Below are 8,257 nucleotides of genomic sequence, written 5' to 3'. Positions count from 1 at the left end.
ATCCTGCTATCCAAAGTGGTGCATATAGGACAAATTCCAAAACCATTTTATTAGGGTCAAAAACTAACTACCTAAATATTTAACTAGATAATTGGCCTGTCTTAATATTGCCCTTCTTACCCCAGTTCAATATACTCATGAGTTTTTACAAATGTATGTTTGGTCAAAAGGGAGGCACTTAAGGAGCATATTTAAGTTGATTTTCAATACCACATGAATTGTTTGGGTACTTTTAATCTATGTACCTTGTAAGCAATTTTGAAAAGGAAACCAAGCAGGCAATTTCCCTAGAAGATAAGCCCAGATACAAAGTGTCACATGTACCTTTACAAAAATATAGGTTATTCAGAATTGGTTCCAACAAGAACAATTTTACATGGAAACATGATGGCAGATAAGGACCAAATGGCCCAGCCAGTCTGCCTATCCGCAGTATCCATGAACTCTTCCTCTCTCTAAGAGATCCCACGTGCCTATGCCATGTTTTCTCTCAGGGTTTCCGTAGCTGGCATCGTGCTTGTTGCAGGTTTCCAGGACTCACTGTGTCTTGTCATCTACCTGAAAAAAGGAGGAAGACCTGGAAACCTGAAACAAGCATTCATCAAGTACTTTTTCAAATGCCCTTTAAAAATCCTGAGACACAGTATTGACCAGCTTACCTTTATCCACATGTTTACTCATTCAAATTTGGGTGCCCCAAAAAATGTGCATCAAGCATTATTCTATAAATAGTGCTCCAAGTTGTATGCCATTTATGGAATAGCACTGGGATCCACATCCAACTATTAGGAATGAGAATTTACACTAACTGAACCCTGGTGTAAATCCATGAGCCCAAATTAGGCACAGATCCCTTGAATTCTATAGTACTGCATGCAGCTTTGGTGAGAACCTCTGACCCACCCATGCCCCTTCCATGGCCACACCCCCTCTTCAGTTGAGAACTAAAGGATTTGCACATGCATCTTTATAGACTTAGGACTTAGCAAGATTGTTTGCATCCTATTGTTACTAATTGACTCATTATTCCATTAAATTGCATGTGCAAATTGGGCACATGCACGTTTGAGTGCCATTTATAGAATGGGGGATTAGTGCTTTGGCTCACTTGGTACTTATACGTCATTGAAAGGAAAATTTGTGGATTTGTTTGCATTATTGATCAAACAACAAGATGTGAGATGAGAAAAAATGAAAATGGAAAAGAGGCGGCCTAGAAAAAGAGGGTGAAAGTTTCTAAATCCTCTATAAAACCCTTGCCCGCGCATGCGCAGTTGAAATGGCGTGAAATGCCGCTTGCCAGTAGTGCCAGCGGCAGTAGTGAAATGGAAAAAGTTTACTCTTAACCTTTGTTCCCCCGACCTTGAAAAAAGAAATGCGAAACGCGTCGGGAAGGGGAACCGATGATAAAAGATAAAAAGATAAGTTATTCTAATTTATAATAAAAAGTTTTATTAAAAAAAAGATTAATAACTCTAATATAAAGATGAAATGATGAAGAGTACCACATAACCCCACCAATTCTATTATGAAAAGGTGGATTCTGAATGTCCATTGATAAAGTACCAGTCCATTCAACAGTATTTGGTTGAGTGTGGAGTTTAAAGCGGGGAAAGATTTATTTATTGAATGGTGAGTCAGCTAATTGTGGTAGGATTCTATATAAGTCATCCAAATTTGGGCACTCAGAAGCAGATACACAAAAAAATTATCAATAATTGGAGTTAATAGGCAACAGTTTGGATTTGCATATGCATCTATCCTAGTTGCTATTCTCTAATATTTGTGCCTAAATTTCATAGATAACAAAAAAGAAGAATGGAGGGAAAATATACAATATACCAGAAAATAAATCACTTCCTTAGGTCAGTGCACACCAACGCCAGAAAAAGTATTTTAAGGCAAAAGAAAAGCCTCAGACATGTTCCCACTCTCTTCCACCCAAGCATCATAGCAAAACCTTTTGCATATAACTTAGTACTGGAAAGTGGAAGCCTGAAAATAGTCAGAACTAACTAGAAAAAAACAAGCTAGGTAGAAAAAAGCCAACTGATGATCGATTCATGGCTTTTAAGCCACTGATTCAGGGCCGTGACACCAACGCTCCAGACTATCAATTCGCAGAGTAAAATTCCTGCTTGCTCGCTGCTTGCTAACAGTTTTCTAGTATTTCTTAAATTTCATAGCACACAATTCATAAGGGGAGTAACTATAAGAAGAGTATGACAGGATCACGGAGTATTCTCAGAAGTAAAGTGCAATGCTATAGAACAAAGGTATCAAAGTCCCTCCTTGAGGGCCGCAATCCAGTCGGGTTTTCAGGATTTCCTCAATGAATATGTATGAGATCTACTAGCATGCACTGCTTTCATTGTATGCTAATTGATCTCATGCATATTCTTTGGGGAAATCCTGAAAACCCGACTGGATTGCGGCCCTCGAGAAGGGACTTTGACACCCCTGCTATAGAATAATGTCATATCTACACCTAAACTGGGTGCTGACATTACATTAGGTTTCAGCAGGCATAAATCCCACCCCTAATATTAATCATGAGATCCGTTCTAAGCTAGTATTCTAGAACGGGCAAGTGCCCTTATCAGAATAATAATTTAGCTTGGATCTTTTCAGCACCTAACGTGGGCTGACATTTACTGAATCCTGCTCTGAAGGTGTAGAAGTGCAATCTAGAGAATGACATAGGGACAAATTTTCCCCTATTCCCGCGGGAACTCAATTTCCCCATCCCGTCCCCACAAGTTTTGTAGCTGTCCTTGCCCCATCCCTGAAAGTTCTGTCTAAACTGAACACTTATGATTTTGAGACTTGTGCAGATGAGGACGGAGCTTGCAGAAATGGGACAGGGGCAGAAAAAGAACTTGTGGGATGGGACAGGAAAATGAGTTCCCATGGGGACAGGAAAAAATTTGTCCCCATGTCATTTTCTAGTGCAATCTTGTAGTGCGTCTACCTACTTTTTAGGCATGTATACCCACTTGCAATTTTCTGATATGCAGTTTCTGGGTTTAAAAACAAAATGTTTTACATGCAAAAAATGTTTAGTAAACTACCTCCTTAATGTAGAACTGGGGTTTTTGATTTTCAGTTATCACTGAAGAACACCAATGAGTCACTCAAAAAGCATATTGGGTTTTATTTGTTCTAACCAAAAAAACTCAGAAATTGATCTTCCTCTTGATATTGTTTTCAGGCAGCTACTAATGGCAGTTGCACCTCTCCCATCTGAGGAAGTTGTTGATGTCACTTCTTCCTGCCCTCATCAAGCTGTTTCCAGGGTGACAGAGGAAGCACTTCCCTTATCTGCTGATGCAGAGCAATACCAGGACTTTTACATAGGGATGCAACCTCTGTTCTGAGTGTGAACCCTATACCTGTGGGACAGACCTATGGCAAGGTAACAGAGAACAGAAACTTTTCACAGGATCTGAGGGGATTAGAGACTTTAAGCGGCCCATTTTAAATCTATAAGCTTCTTAGTAGGTAATACGCACCAAGCTTTAGTAAAGGGGCCCCTAAGTGATTTGACCTTAAAACAGACATCTTCTGGGGTCCCAGAGTTGTCACAGTGATTGAGAGGAAAACTGCGACCCAGATACACAAATGACCACTGAGCACATGCTGGGAATAAGATGCAGGGAAAACGTGAAACCATAGAGAAGAGAGTACTGTACTGTGCTTGCTGTGCACATCAGCAGTGACATTATCCAAGCATTCAATTAGAACATTGAAAATGTAGAGCAATACATAGGATGGGGAGCTTATGATGGAGAAATAATTAGACCAAGTCTTTCTGGACAGAGAAAAGCAAAGCAGCAAGGAGCAATTCACAGAATCCAAGACTGCACATGTCAGCCATCTAGCCACTCATACTATAGTCAGTCAGAGCAGGGGGGGGGGGGGGGCAAAAGGTGCTGCAGACCCCAAAAGGATAGGACAATGAGCTGTGTACTTTTCTTCACAGACATCACCATCCCAGCCAACCAGGATCCATACTACTCTCCAATCTGTCATTTGAGGAGTCCAGCATGGAAGAGAGGGTATACTGCTCCCTGACACTATTCTCTGGAAGACCCAGGCCACTTACCTGACAATAAAGCCAGGGAAAACTGGTAAGACTTCATTCATGAGCCTGAACTTTCTTACAGGTGGTGGCCAATGCAGGCCAGAGGTGACTGAAGCAGTGGGATGGCACATAGGGTGATACATTACTTAGGTGAACCAGGCAGTATTGGGGTATGGCCAGCAGAGCAAGGGTGGGCTGAGCTTGGCCAGTGACCGTGAGGAGTCTGATGGGGATGCAGGAGGGAAAACTGTTGCGTGCTGTTTCTTTTTGTTCATATTCTGTTCCAATAGAATATGATAAAGAGTACAACGAAGCAAATCAACACAGATCAGCTCTCAACAGCTTTCATGGGAGGAAAAGAAAATCAATTGTACATTTTTGTTCCTATGAAAGATGATGGGGCACAAAAGAATGTCAGAAAAGTTACTTCACTAAGAAGGAACAAACACATATGTCAGATGACGAATAAATACTGTGTATGAGTGTATATGTAAAGGGGCATTTTCTAAACATACATCTAAGTCCGATTTGGACGTATGGTGCTAAATGTCCAAAGTTGGCAGTAAGAAAATGCCTATTTTTTAAAGTCAAACCACCATATGTCTAGAAATAATTTATATATATATTTTTTTAATCCTCTATCTGGACATCCAGGCCATTGGGATGCCCAAACCGCCAGGACATCTATCTTTATACCACATTTTCAACCACAATTTTGCCCAAGTCCCCAATGCCCAGAATAAGACCATTTTGACATGGGAGAGGCCTGTCCTATGGACTGGCAACCCAGACATGGCAACAGAGCAGTGAGGCATCTTAGAGGGCACTGCTGTGAACTTCATATAAAGGGTGCCAGATAAACATCTAAAACAGGTCTAGTTCCAAATGTATAAGTTCTGTCCAGGATACCTTGCAAAATGTTTATCGCAGCAATATGTCCATGGCTAACCCGCTCTTGAGACTGTCCGTCCATGACACGCCTCCACCATACCCATATGGTGCTCTGAACTTATAGAGGCTGGAAAGCCTTGCTAGATATACAGAAAGACGGTTTTATCGACACTTTATGGCAATTAGGACATCCAAGTGCTGATTTAGGATGCTTTTTGGATATCTATGGCCTTCTTTTACATAAGGTACGCTAACCGATTTAGCACGCGCTAAACGCTAATGCGTGCATGTTAGTCTATGGACGTGTTAGCGTTTAGCCTGCGCTAATTCGATTAGCACTTGCTAATCGGTTAGCACACCTTAGTAAAAGAGGGGGTATGTCTTTTGATTATGTACTAGTAAGAAACCTTTAGGGAACATAGTTGAGACAGAAGGGTTAATAAAGGTCCAAAGTGGCCCCTACTCTTGTAGGCCTAATAAATAAATCTCTTCTCTAAACTGTGCAAGTAGATGCTTGTCTGCTCGAAGTATCCCCAAACAAATGCCCCTTTTACACAGCCACGGTAAATGTACCGAAGCCCTTTTCCGGTGCTACTCAATATGCAGAAGTGCAAAATGGCAAGGGTGAATAAATCTTATAGTTTGTAAATCCTTAATGAAGGATAAATAGATCTTTATTCAAAAGAAGTATACAACGTAAGAAATAAAATACATTCTGATCAAAGGAATGAAGATCAAGTAGCAGGATCAACAGAAATAATAAATACAAAGCAAAGTGTTATTTTGAACAGTCTAGACAATAACACTGATTTGAATTTCCATTTACATTGGTAAGTAGTATAATGGGTACACCTCATGTCAAAATGATTGACAGCTGTCAGAGATAAGGATCGACCAATCAGCGTTCACTTCCGGGTTAAGCCCCGCCCATTGTCCCGCCTTACTCTCCGCCCATGCCCCACCCCTCCCATAGGAATGAATGGTGGTAGCCCCGCCCATGGCCCCACCCCACTCTTCACCTATGCCCCACCCCTCCCATAGGAATGAATGGTTGTAGCCCCACCCATGGCCCTGCCCCCTGCCCATGGCCCCACCCCTCATGCCCCACCCCTCCCATTGCCCCACCCCCTCATGTCCCGCCCCGGAAATGCACTTTTTGATGACATCACCGGAAATGGGGGCATGTTTGACCCCGGAAATACGCTTTCTGATGACATCACCGGAAATGGGAGTGCCTGCCCCTACCGGAAATGAGCTTTTCTGATGACGTAGGCATAAATAGGGTAAATGAAGCGACGGAAATGCGCTTTTCTGACCACGTAGGCGGAAATAGGGGAAACAGACTTAGTCAAAACCCCTCCCAGAAATGATGTGGCCAGAAAAGAAGCATCTTTATTTTAACAGTTTTTAGTTATAAGACAGGGTTTAAGAGCAGATCACAAAACAAAAGACATTCACAAAATCTTTCCTGTTTTTAAAACAGAACAGGGGCAGAAACAATTGAGAAAAGGTTGTATTTGCTTTTAACACACTTTCAGTAGGAATTCTGAGCTAATGGTTAATGGGCCAGTTCCCCTATTGTCATGGTAACAGCTGATAAGCCCCTTTTGAGCGGGCGGTAGATTTTTGTCTAGCGCGTGCTAATCCGATGCGTGCGTTAAAAAACGCTAGCACACCTTTGTAAAAGGAGCCCTAAGTGTTTCCCTGTGGAACTGAAAAGGTGTGATAACAATGGGCGGGACACGGACAGGTCAGGGGCATTCCCTTAAAATGCACGCAGTGTTATAGAATTTGGAGAATCCACACCCAACTTGCGCCCTGGGATTTATACCAGGTTTCAGTTGGTGTAATTCTCACACCCACAATCAGGCGCCGTTTACTGAGATCTAGTCCTGAATGACTTGTCCAAGTTCACAATAGTATCAATTGGATTTGAACCCAGGCTTCGTTGGTTCTCAGCCTGCTCTCTAATTATGTTTATTAAAAGTTGATATTCTGCCAAATCTTGCAAAATTTCTCAGCAGATTACATTAAAATTACATATATAAAAACTGAAAATTATTAGGCTCCTCCTCCTCTACAAATTGGTTTAAGGTTAAACATGGGCTAGAATAAATGTTCAGACTTTTATTAAATTTACTTTAAGGAATTTGATTTCTTTTAGAGTTCCAAAAATTTATACATCCTGTTTTTGAGTCCTTTGCATGCCATAAAACCACCTCAAGCCCTAGTGACTACATATATTTTTAGAATCTGGTTTAACAATTAAAAGCAATTACACACAATTTCTCTCTGTGTGTGTAAATAAAAACTGAACAAACAACAAAAATCTCTTTTCAATGTGTATGGATTTTAAAGAGGTGAATAATGAAACGGCATGGTAGATTGCTGTGATAAATCACGACTAAGATTATCTTTAGAGGATATTGACCTTCATGCTTATTTGTATGGATTCTGTGAATAGCAAGCTTTGAATATAAAAATAGTCACCAATTCAGACTGGCAGACATTTTTCTGCAATTAGACATTACCATGTCTGCACACTGGGGCTGCAAATGAAAGCTTTGTTGTCTGCTTTATATATACATACTGTATGACTGGCTCTATGGTGTCTTTCCCCAACTATTTTACGGCAGGGATACCACAAATTTCATAAACCCTTGTAGTTGTTTTGCTTATCTGCACTTTGCCAGTGCTGACAGACAAAAATCCCTTTTGGTTTTGTAAATTTAATTAGGCTATGCATGCGATGTGAGCCAGCATATAAAAATATTTGACATTGTGACCCATTTAAATACATCAACGGCTTAAACAATTTCAGGATTACATAGTAAATGCCATCAAAGACCTAGAACGTCCCATCCAGTCTGCCTAACAAGGTGACCAGAGTTGTATCTGGCATTCTGCAAAGGTTCCACTTATTCTTTTTTTTTTCCAATTCTTTATTCATTTTCAAATTACAATAAGTGCATCAAATATATTCAAACAAAATTAACAATAATTGTCACTTAACAATCTTCAATGGTACAGATGATATGTTCTTATCTCCCACCCCTCCCACCCTTTCTTATCCTAGAAACAATACCTTATACCATATATAAAATAAATTTATCCTTCCCTCCCTCCCTCCCAATCCAACTTGTAAATTTAAGGGTTTCACTTATTCATGATTATGTTTCTCTCTGATGCTAAGTTGACAGAGCATGTACTGTCTTCGACTCATAGGGCAGACCATATTCTAGACCGCATTATTACATCCACACAGTAGTACACTTTCAGTCT

This window comes from Geotrypetes seraphini, chromosome 6 (genome assembly GCF_902459505.1).
Source record: "Geotrypetes seraphini chromosome 6, aGeoSer1.1, whole genome shotgun sequence".
In the NCBI taxonomy this organism is placed as follows: domain Eukaryota; kingdom Metazoa; phylum Chordata; class Amphibia; order Gymnophiona; family Dermophiidae; genus Geotrypetes; species Geotrypetes seraphini.
Note: the sequence above shows the minus strand (reverse complement) of the source record.